We start from the raw sequence: 8,006 nt of genomic DNA on the forward strand, positions 1-8,006 counted from the left end.
TTTTGCTCCCCTCATCCGCATTCCGATTTTGAAAACCGGGTGGGTGTTGTGGTCGGTAGTTGTTGAAGTTGCCTTGGTTTTGTGGACCATGGTTTCCTCCTTGGAAATTTGCTCCTCCCATATTTGGGTTGGCATTGGCTTGACCCGAATTATCCCTCCATGAAAAGTTAGGATGATTCCTCCACCCCGGATTATTGGTGTTGGAATATGGGTCATTGCCTTCCTTTGCCCATTGGCGTAGTTAACTTGCTCATTTGAGTTTTGATGTAGAACGGGGCAATCCATTCCCGAATGATCGTGCCCATCACAAGTCTCGCAACCCATTTGAACTACCGCAAGTTGAGCATTCCTTTGATTTGCTTGTTGTTTGTACATCTCGATTTGTGCTAGAAGTGTCGCATTCTTCGATTTCATTGCTTCAAATTCTTGGGTTTGTTCGAGGGTCATTATACCCTTTTGAGGTGGTTGCCTCATCCGCTCGGTTGACCAAGAACAACTATTTGTAGCGAGTTCCTCTAGCAAGTTATTGGCCTCATCATAAGTTTTCTTCATAAGTGATTCTCCCGATGCCGCATCAATTGTTGCCCGTGTACCCTCATTGGTACCATTGTAGAAAATAGAGACAAGATGCTCCCTTCCTAGATGATGATGTGGACAATTTCGTCGAAGCTCTTTGAAGCGTTCCCAAGCTTGGTATAGAGATTCACCATGTAATTAGAGAAAATCTATAATTTCCTTGGTCATCCTCGCCGTTTTGCCCATAGAGAAATACTTATTGAGAAAAGCTTATGCCAATTGCTTCCATGTTGTGATTGAGGTCCTTGGAAGTGATTGAATCTAATTCCTCGCTTTATCCCTCAAAGAGGAAGGGAAAAGACGAAGATTGATTTGATCCTCCGTCACATTATGGATTTTGAATGTGTTGCACACCTCCGTGAATTTTGAAAGATGAGCATTTGGATCCACGCGTTCCAACCCATAAAATTGGCGACGACTTTCAAGTAGTTGAATCGTTCCCGGCTTGATTTCAAAATTGTTAGCGAGGATAGGAGGTGCAAAACATCCATAGTTGGCGTTGTCCATGTTGGGTAAGAAGAACTCACCCAAGGTACGTCTTTCGGGAAGAGGGACAACCCTTTCGTTTGCCCTATTAAGAGTTAGGCCATCATGTGGTGGTGGTGGTGGTGGTGGAACAATCCCCTCATGATTCAACCGAGGGTTACGGTCGTCCTCCATTGTTTTGGATTTCCGCGCTGTTTTTCGGATACTTCTTTCGAAGGATGTTAAATCTGATTGAAACGGTTCTAGCGGTTTTTTGGCACGTCGTGTATTAGGCATACACTAACCAAAACTCCTGCGCAAACACAAACAAGAAAACCAACGTAAAATCCAAGAATCACAAAGTATAAAAATAACTAAAAGTAAATAAAACTAACTCAATCTAAGAATAAGATACTCTTAATTAATTTAATCGCAATTGCTCCCCGGCAACGGCGCCAAAAACTTGTTGGCAAATAATCGCAAGTGTACGATATCGCTCAAGTAATATAACTTGGAAGACCAAGTATCGATCCCACAAGGAACAATGAATTAAACAACTAATTTCTAATAATCTTTAATTGGCTAGTAGAAAAATAAATGGATTTGTGTAAACTAAATAAAATCTAACTTAAATTAACTCAAGTAATTAAACTAAAAATCTGAAATTAAACAAATAAATTGAGGTTTAAACAATAATGGCAAAAAGTTCAAGGATTGATAATTCCAAATAAACTAGTAAAAGAATGGATTAAAACTTATTTAGTGATTTTATTGTGAATCGAGCTATTCTAATGCACCGAATCCCGCTCTCTCAAGCCTCAAAGATTCAAATAAAATCACAACCTAATTAACTAATCAATTATTAACTTGCTCTCACAATATTAAAATTGAATTAAAAAAACCAAATTGTAATTATGACGCAAAGTCAACGACTATTTAAATTTCAACCCGCTCTCACGGCGTTTTCCTCTAAGTTTTTAATTACCTATGTCTATTTAATTAGCAATCTCTCAATTAGTTAATTAAACACAAAATCATGAATTAAGTGATCAAATTAATTCAAGCATTAATCTTAGTAATTAAAACACAATTTTACTCACTTAATAAATCCTAATTCAATTCGAAAACTAATCTAAGTGTTCATATCAATCCCCGAACAAAGGATTTAGTTACTCATGCTTAAACTTAAATTAAACATTTGGCTTAAATCGTTAAAAAGGTGTAACATTTGGATTTGTTTCGTAACGTTTTAAACATTTGGATTAAATCGCTAAAAAGGTGAAACGTTTGGTTTTGTTTTGTACTGTTTGTAAACGTTTGGCTTAAATCGCTAAAAAGGTGAAACGATTGGATTCGTTTCGAACGTTTTAAACGTTTGGATTGGTCTCTTAACGTTTTAAATGTTTGGCTTAAATAGCTAAAAAGGTGAAACGTTTGGATTTGTTTCGTAACGTTTTAAAAGTTTGGATTGGTTTCGTAACGTTTTAAATGTTTGGCTTAAATTGCTAAAAATGTGAACCGTTTAGATTTGTTTCGTAACGTTTTAAACGTTTGATTTAAATCGCTAAAAAGGCGAAAAATTTGGATTTGTTTCATAACGTTTAAAAAGTTTAGATTAAATCGCTAATAAGGTGATTACAACGTTACGAAACTAATCCAAACATTTAAAACGTTACGAAACAAATCCAAACGTTTCCCCTTTTTAGCGATTTCAGTCAAACGTTTACAAACATTACAAAAATCCAAACGTTTAAAACGTTACGAAACAAATCCAAACGTTTCACCTTTTTCCCGATTTAAGCCAAACGTTTAAAACGTTATGAAACTAATCTAAACGTTTCACCTTTTTCCCGATTGAAGACAAAAATTTAAAACGTTACGAAACTAATCCAAACGTTTAAATGTTACAAAATAAATCCAAACGTTTCACCTTTTTAGCAGTTTAAGCCAAACGTTTACAAACGTTACAAAACAAATCCAAACTTTTCACCTTTTTAGCGATTTAAGCCAAACGTTTAAAATATTACGACACAAATCCAAACATCTAAAATGCTAAAAAGACAAATTCTAACGTTTCACCTTACTAGCAAATTAAGCCAAACATTTAAAATGCTACGAAACAAATCAACGTTTAAAAAGTTACAAAGGCAATCCAAACGTTTAAAACGTTACGAAACAAATCCAAACGTTTAAAACGTTACGTTTGGCTTAAATCGCTAAAAAGGTGAAATGTTAGAATTTTTTTTGTAACCACGTTTCACCGTTTTAGCAATTTAAGCGAAACGCTTGCAAACGTTATGTTGGCAAATAATCGCAAGTGTACGATATCGTTCAAGTAATATAACTTGGAAGACCAAGTATCGATCCCACAAGGAACAAGAATTAAACAACTAATTTCTAATATTCTTTAATTGGCTAGTAGAAAAATAAATGGATTTGTGTAAACTAAATAAAATCTAACTTAAATTAACTCAAGTAATTAAACTAAAAATCTTAAATTAAACAAATAAATTGAGGTTTAAACAATAATGGCAAAAAGCTCAAGGATTGATAATTCCAAATAAACTAGTAAAAGAATGGATTAAAACTTATTTAGTGATTTTATTGTGAATCGAGCTATTCTAATGCACCGAATCCCGCTCTCTCAAGCCTCAAAGATTCAAATAAAATCACAACCTAATTAACTAATCAATTATTAACTTGCTCTCACAATATTAAAATTGAATTAAAAAACAAAATTGTAATTATGACGCAAACTCAACGACTACCTATATTCCAACCCGCTCTCACGGCGTTTTCCTATAAGTTTTTAAAAATCTCTCAATTAGTTAATTAAACACAAAATCATGAACTAAGTGATCAAAATAATTCAAGCATTAATCTTAGTATTTAAAACACAATTTTACTCACTTAATAAATCCTAATTCATATCAATCTCCAAACAAAGGATTTAGTTACTCATGCTTAAACTTAAATTAAACAAAGAAGAAGATGAAGAATTAAACATAATTAGAACAATAAATACCGGAGTTGTCAATTTCGGAAGAATCGTCTAGATTAAACTTGAAATCTTCACAATCGTTCTTTGCAGAAACTAATAATAAACTATTTATAAACTGCTGGAAAACAGAAGCTAAAACGCTATTTTAAGAGAACGAAAATAAAACTAATGTATTCTAATTATTAAAACTAGTCTATTACAAGGTCTTTATATAGTGGAGGAAGCTCTGGAATCTTCTAAGTCGATTTACGAATCGAATTTGAAATAGGAGTTTTGGTTGGAGTCGGAAAAGGAGATTAAGTCCAAGTCCAATTCTGATTAGGCAGATTTCACCTCTTTCTTGTTCGTACCTTCAAGTCTCGTTCGAAAAAAACCTTGACTGAGAACAAAATCTTGTTTGCCCATCCTTGGTTCGAACGAAACCTTTGTATTTCTTCTTGAGTCTTGTTTGAGAATGTCTTTCTCGTTCGAGACTCAAGCTTTTTCTTCATGGTTCCCGTTCGAGAATTGTGTTTTTCGAACGGGAACAACCCTTTACTGCACAAGTTTCGTTTGAAAGAAATTAATCACATTTGATCCTTTCTTCACGACATTAATTCCTTCGTCCGCAAGCTATGCTTTTACTCTAACGCTCAATCCATCATTAATTAGCTCCAAATACTCGATTTTCACCTAATTTTCACTGAAATACTAACAAACACTATCAAACATAAAAATGCTAAATAATGTATAAAATTAATACTAAACGTGATAAAAACCGAGTAAAATCGACCCTAATTATAGGAGTAAAATACTCCTACCATGTTACGAAAAAAATCCAAACGTTTGGATTTGTTTCGTAACGCTTTAAACGTTTTGATTTGTTTCGAAACATTTTAAACGTTTGAATTTGTTTCGTAACGTTTTAAACGTTCGTCTTAAATCGCAAAAAAAGGTGAAACGTTTCAATTTGTTTCATAACGTTTTAAACGTTTGGATTTGTTTCGTAACGTTTTAAACGATTGGAATGGTTTCGTAACATTTTAAACGTTTGGATTGGTTTCGTAACGTTTTAAACGTTTCGATTTGATTCATAAAACGTTTGCAAACGTTTAGCTTAAATAACTAAAAGAGGTGAAACGTTTGGTTTTATTTCGAAATGTTTGTAAATGTTTGGATTTGTTTCGTAACATTTAGCTTAAATCGTTAAGAAGGGGAAACGTTTGGATTTCTTTTGTAACGTTTATAAACGTTTGGCTTAAATCGACAAAAAGGTGAAACGTTTGGATTTGTTTCGTAATATTTTAAACGTTTGGATTGATTTCGTAACGTTTTAAATGTTTGGCATAAATCGCTAAATAGGTGAAACGTTTGGTTTTGTTTTGTAATGTTTGTAAATGTTTGGATTTGTTTCTTAATGTTTGTAAACGTTTGGATTAAATCGCTAAAAAGGTGAAACGTTTGGATTTGTTTCCTAACGTTTGTAAACATTTGGCTTAAATCGCTAAAAAGAAGAAACGTTTGGATTTGTGTTGTAACGTTTGTAAACATTTAGCTTAAATCGCTAAAAATGTTAAACGTTTGGATTTGTCTCATAACGTTTGTAAACGTTTGGCTTAAATCTCTAAAAAGGTGAAACGTTTGGATTTGCTTCGTAACGTTTAAATTGGTTTTGTAACGTTCTAAACATTTGGATTTGTTTCGTAACCTATTAACGTTTGGATTTAAGCCAAACTTTTTCAAACGTTACGAAACAAATCAAAACGTTTCACCTTTTTAGCAATTTAAGCCAAAAATTTAAAACATTACGAAACAAATCCAAACGTTGAATACGTTACGAAACAAATCCGAACATTTCCCCTTTTTAGCGATTTAAGCCAAACGTTACGAAACCAACCCAAACGTTTCACCTTTTTAGCAATTTAAGCAGAACGTTTACAAACATTACGAAACAAACCCAAACGTTTCTCCTTATTAGCGATTTAAGCCAAAATTTTAAAACGTTAGAAAACAAATCCAAACATTTGAAACGTTTCGAAATAAATCGAAACGTTGGTTTTGTTTTGTAACGTTTGTAAACGTTCGGCTTAAATCGCTAAAAATATGAAAAGTTTGGATTTGTTTCGTGACGTTTGTAAACGTTTGGCTGAAATTGCTAAAAAGGTGAAACATTTGGTTTTTTTTGTAACGTTTGTAAAGGTTTGGTTTAAATTGCTAAATAGGGGAAACGTTTGGATTTGTTTTGTAACGTTTTAAACGTAAGGATTTTTTTCGTAACGTTTTAAACGTTTGGCTTATATCGCTAAAAAAGTGAAACGTTTTGTTTTGTTTCGTAACGTTTGTAAACTTTTGGCTTAAATCGCTAATAAAGGGAAACATTTGGTTTTCTTTCGTAATATTTGTAAACGTTTGGCTTCAATCTCTAAAAAGGTGAAACGTTTGGATTTGTATGGTAACGTTTGTAAACGTTTGTCCTAAATTACAAAAAATATAAAACGTTTTGATTTGTTTCGTAATGTTTTAAACGTTTGGCTTAAATCATTAAAAATGTGAAACTTTTAGATTTGTTTTGTAACGTTTTAAATGTTTCCCTTAAATCGCTAAAAAGGTGAAACTTTTGGGTTAGATTCGTAACGTTTGTAAACATTAGGCTTAAATCGCTAAAAAGGTGAAACTTTTGGATTTGTTTCGTAGCGTTTGTAAATGTTTGGCTTAAATAGCTGAAAAGGTGAAATGTTTGGATTTGTTTCGTAACGTTTACAAACTTTTGGATTTATTTCTTAATGTTTGTAAACGTTTGGCTTAAATCGCTACAAAGGTGAAACGTTTGTATTTGTTTCGTAATGTTTGTAAACATTTGGCTTAAATCGCTAAAACCGGAAAGCATTTGGATTGGTTTCGAAACATTTGTAAACGCTTGGCTTAAATCCTTAAAAATGTGAAACGTTTGGATTTGTTTCGTAACGTTTGTAAACGTATGGCTTAAATCGCTATAAAGGTAAAACGTTTGGATTTGTTTCGTAACGCTTTAATGTTTGGATTGTTCTTGTATCGTTTTAAATGTTTGGCTTAAATTGTTTATAAGGTCCAAACTTTTACAAACGTTACGAAACAAATCCAAACGTTTCACCTTTTTAGCGATTTACAAACGTTACGAAATAAATCCAAATATTTCACATTTTTAGCGATCTAAGTCAAACTTTAAAAACATTACGAAAAAAATCAAAACGTTTCCCCTGTTTAGAAATTTAAGCCAAACGTTTTATACGTTACGAAACAAATCCAAACGTTTCACCTTTTTAGCATTTGTTTTATAACGTTTTAAACGTTTGGATTTATTTTGTAACGTTTTAAACGTTTGGATTTGTTTCGAAACGCTTCGAACGTTTGGATTACATCGCTAAAGAGGTGAGACATTTACAAACCTTACGAAACCAATTTTTTTAGCGATTGGTTCCGTAACGTTTGGCGTTTCAAAGGTTATCATAAAAGTTGGCTCATTCTTCATGGAGTAGTTAAAAGGAATGTATTTAAAATTTGTTAGTCTATGTGCTAATTAAGATACTATATATGTATTTAAATTTTGAATATATAAGATATATTGTATATGTTTAATATTTATTTGACTGATTTGGTGGAACTAGTTAAATTGTAAATCAATCTATAATATTTGTTATGAAAGAAATCCAAACGTTTAAAACGTTACGAAACAAATTTAAACGTTTGGATTTGTTTCGTATGTTTGTAAACGTTTGGCTTAAATTTCTAAAAAGATGAAACGTTTGGATTGGTTTCGTAATGTTTTAAACGTTTGGATTTGTTTCGTAACATTTGTAAACGTTTGGCTTAAATTGCTAAAAGGGGAAACGTTTGGTTATGTTTCGTAAAGTTTGTAAACGTTTGACGTGAATCGCTAAAAAGGTAAAACTTTTGGATTTGTTCCGTAACGTTTTAAACGTTTGGATTGTTTCATAACGTTTGTAAA

The 8,006-nt window shown here is 32.5% G+C and overlaps 1 non-coding gene across 1 annotated transcript; it reads left to right on the forward strand.

Moving 5' to 3' along the window:
* The first annotated feature begins 640 nt into the window (after positions 1 to 640).
* LOC126685235 (small nucleolar RNA R71) lies at positions 641 to 747 on the forward strand. The gene has a single exon (XR_007643346.1). It is a non-coding gene; the product is annotated as a small nucleolar RNA R71 (small nucleolar RNA).
* Positions 748 to 8,006: the final 7,259 nt, after the last annotated feature.

The sequence above is a fragment of the Mercurialis annua genome, linkage group LG5 (assembly GCF_937616625.2).
Source record: "Mercurialis annua linkage group LG5, ddMerAnnu1.2, whole genome shotgun sequence".
NCBI classification, from domain to species: domain Eukaryota; kingdom Viridiplantae; phylum Streptophyta; class Magnoliopsida; order Malpighiales; family Euphorbiaceae; genus Mercurialis; species Mercurialis annua.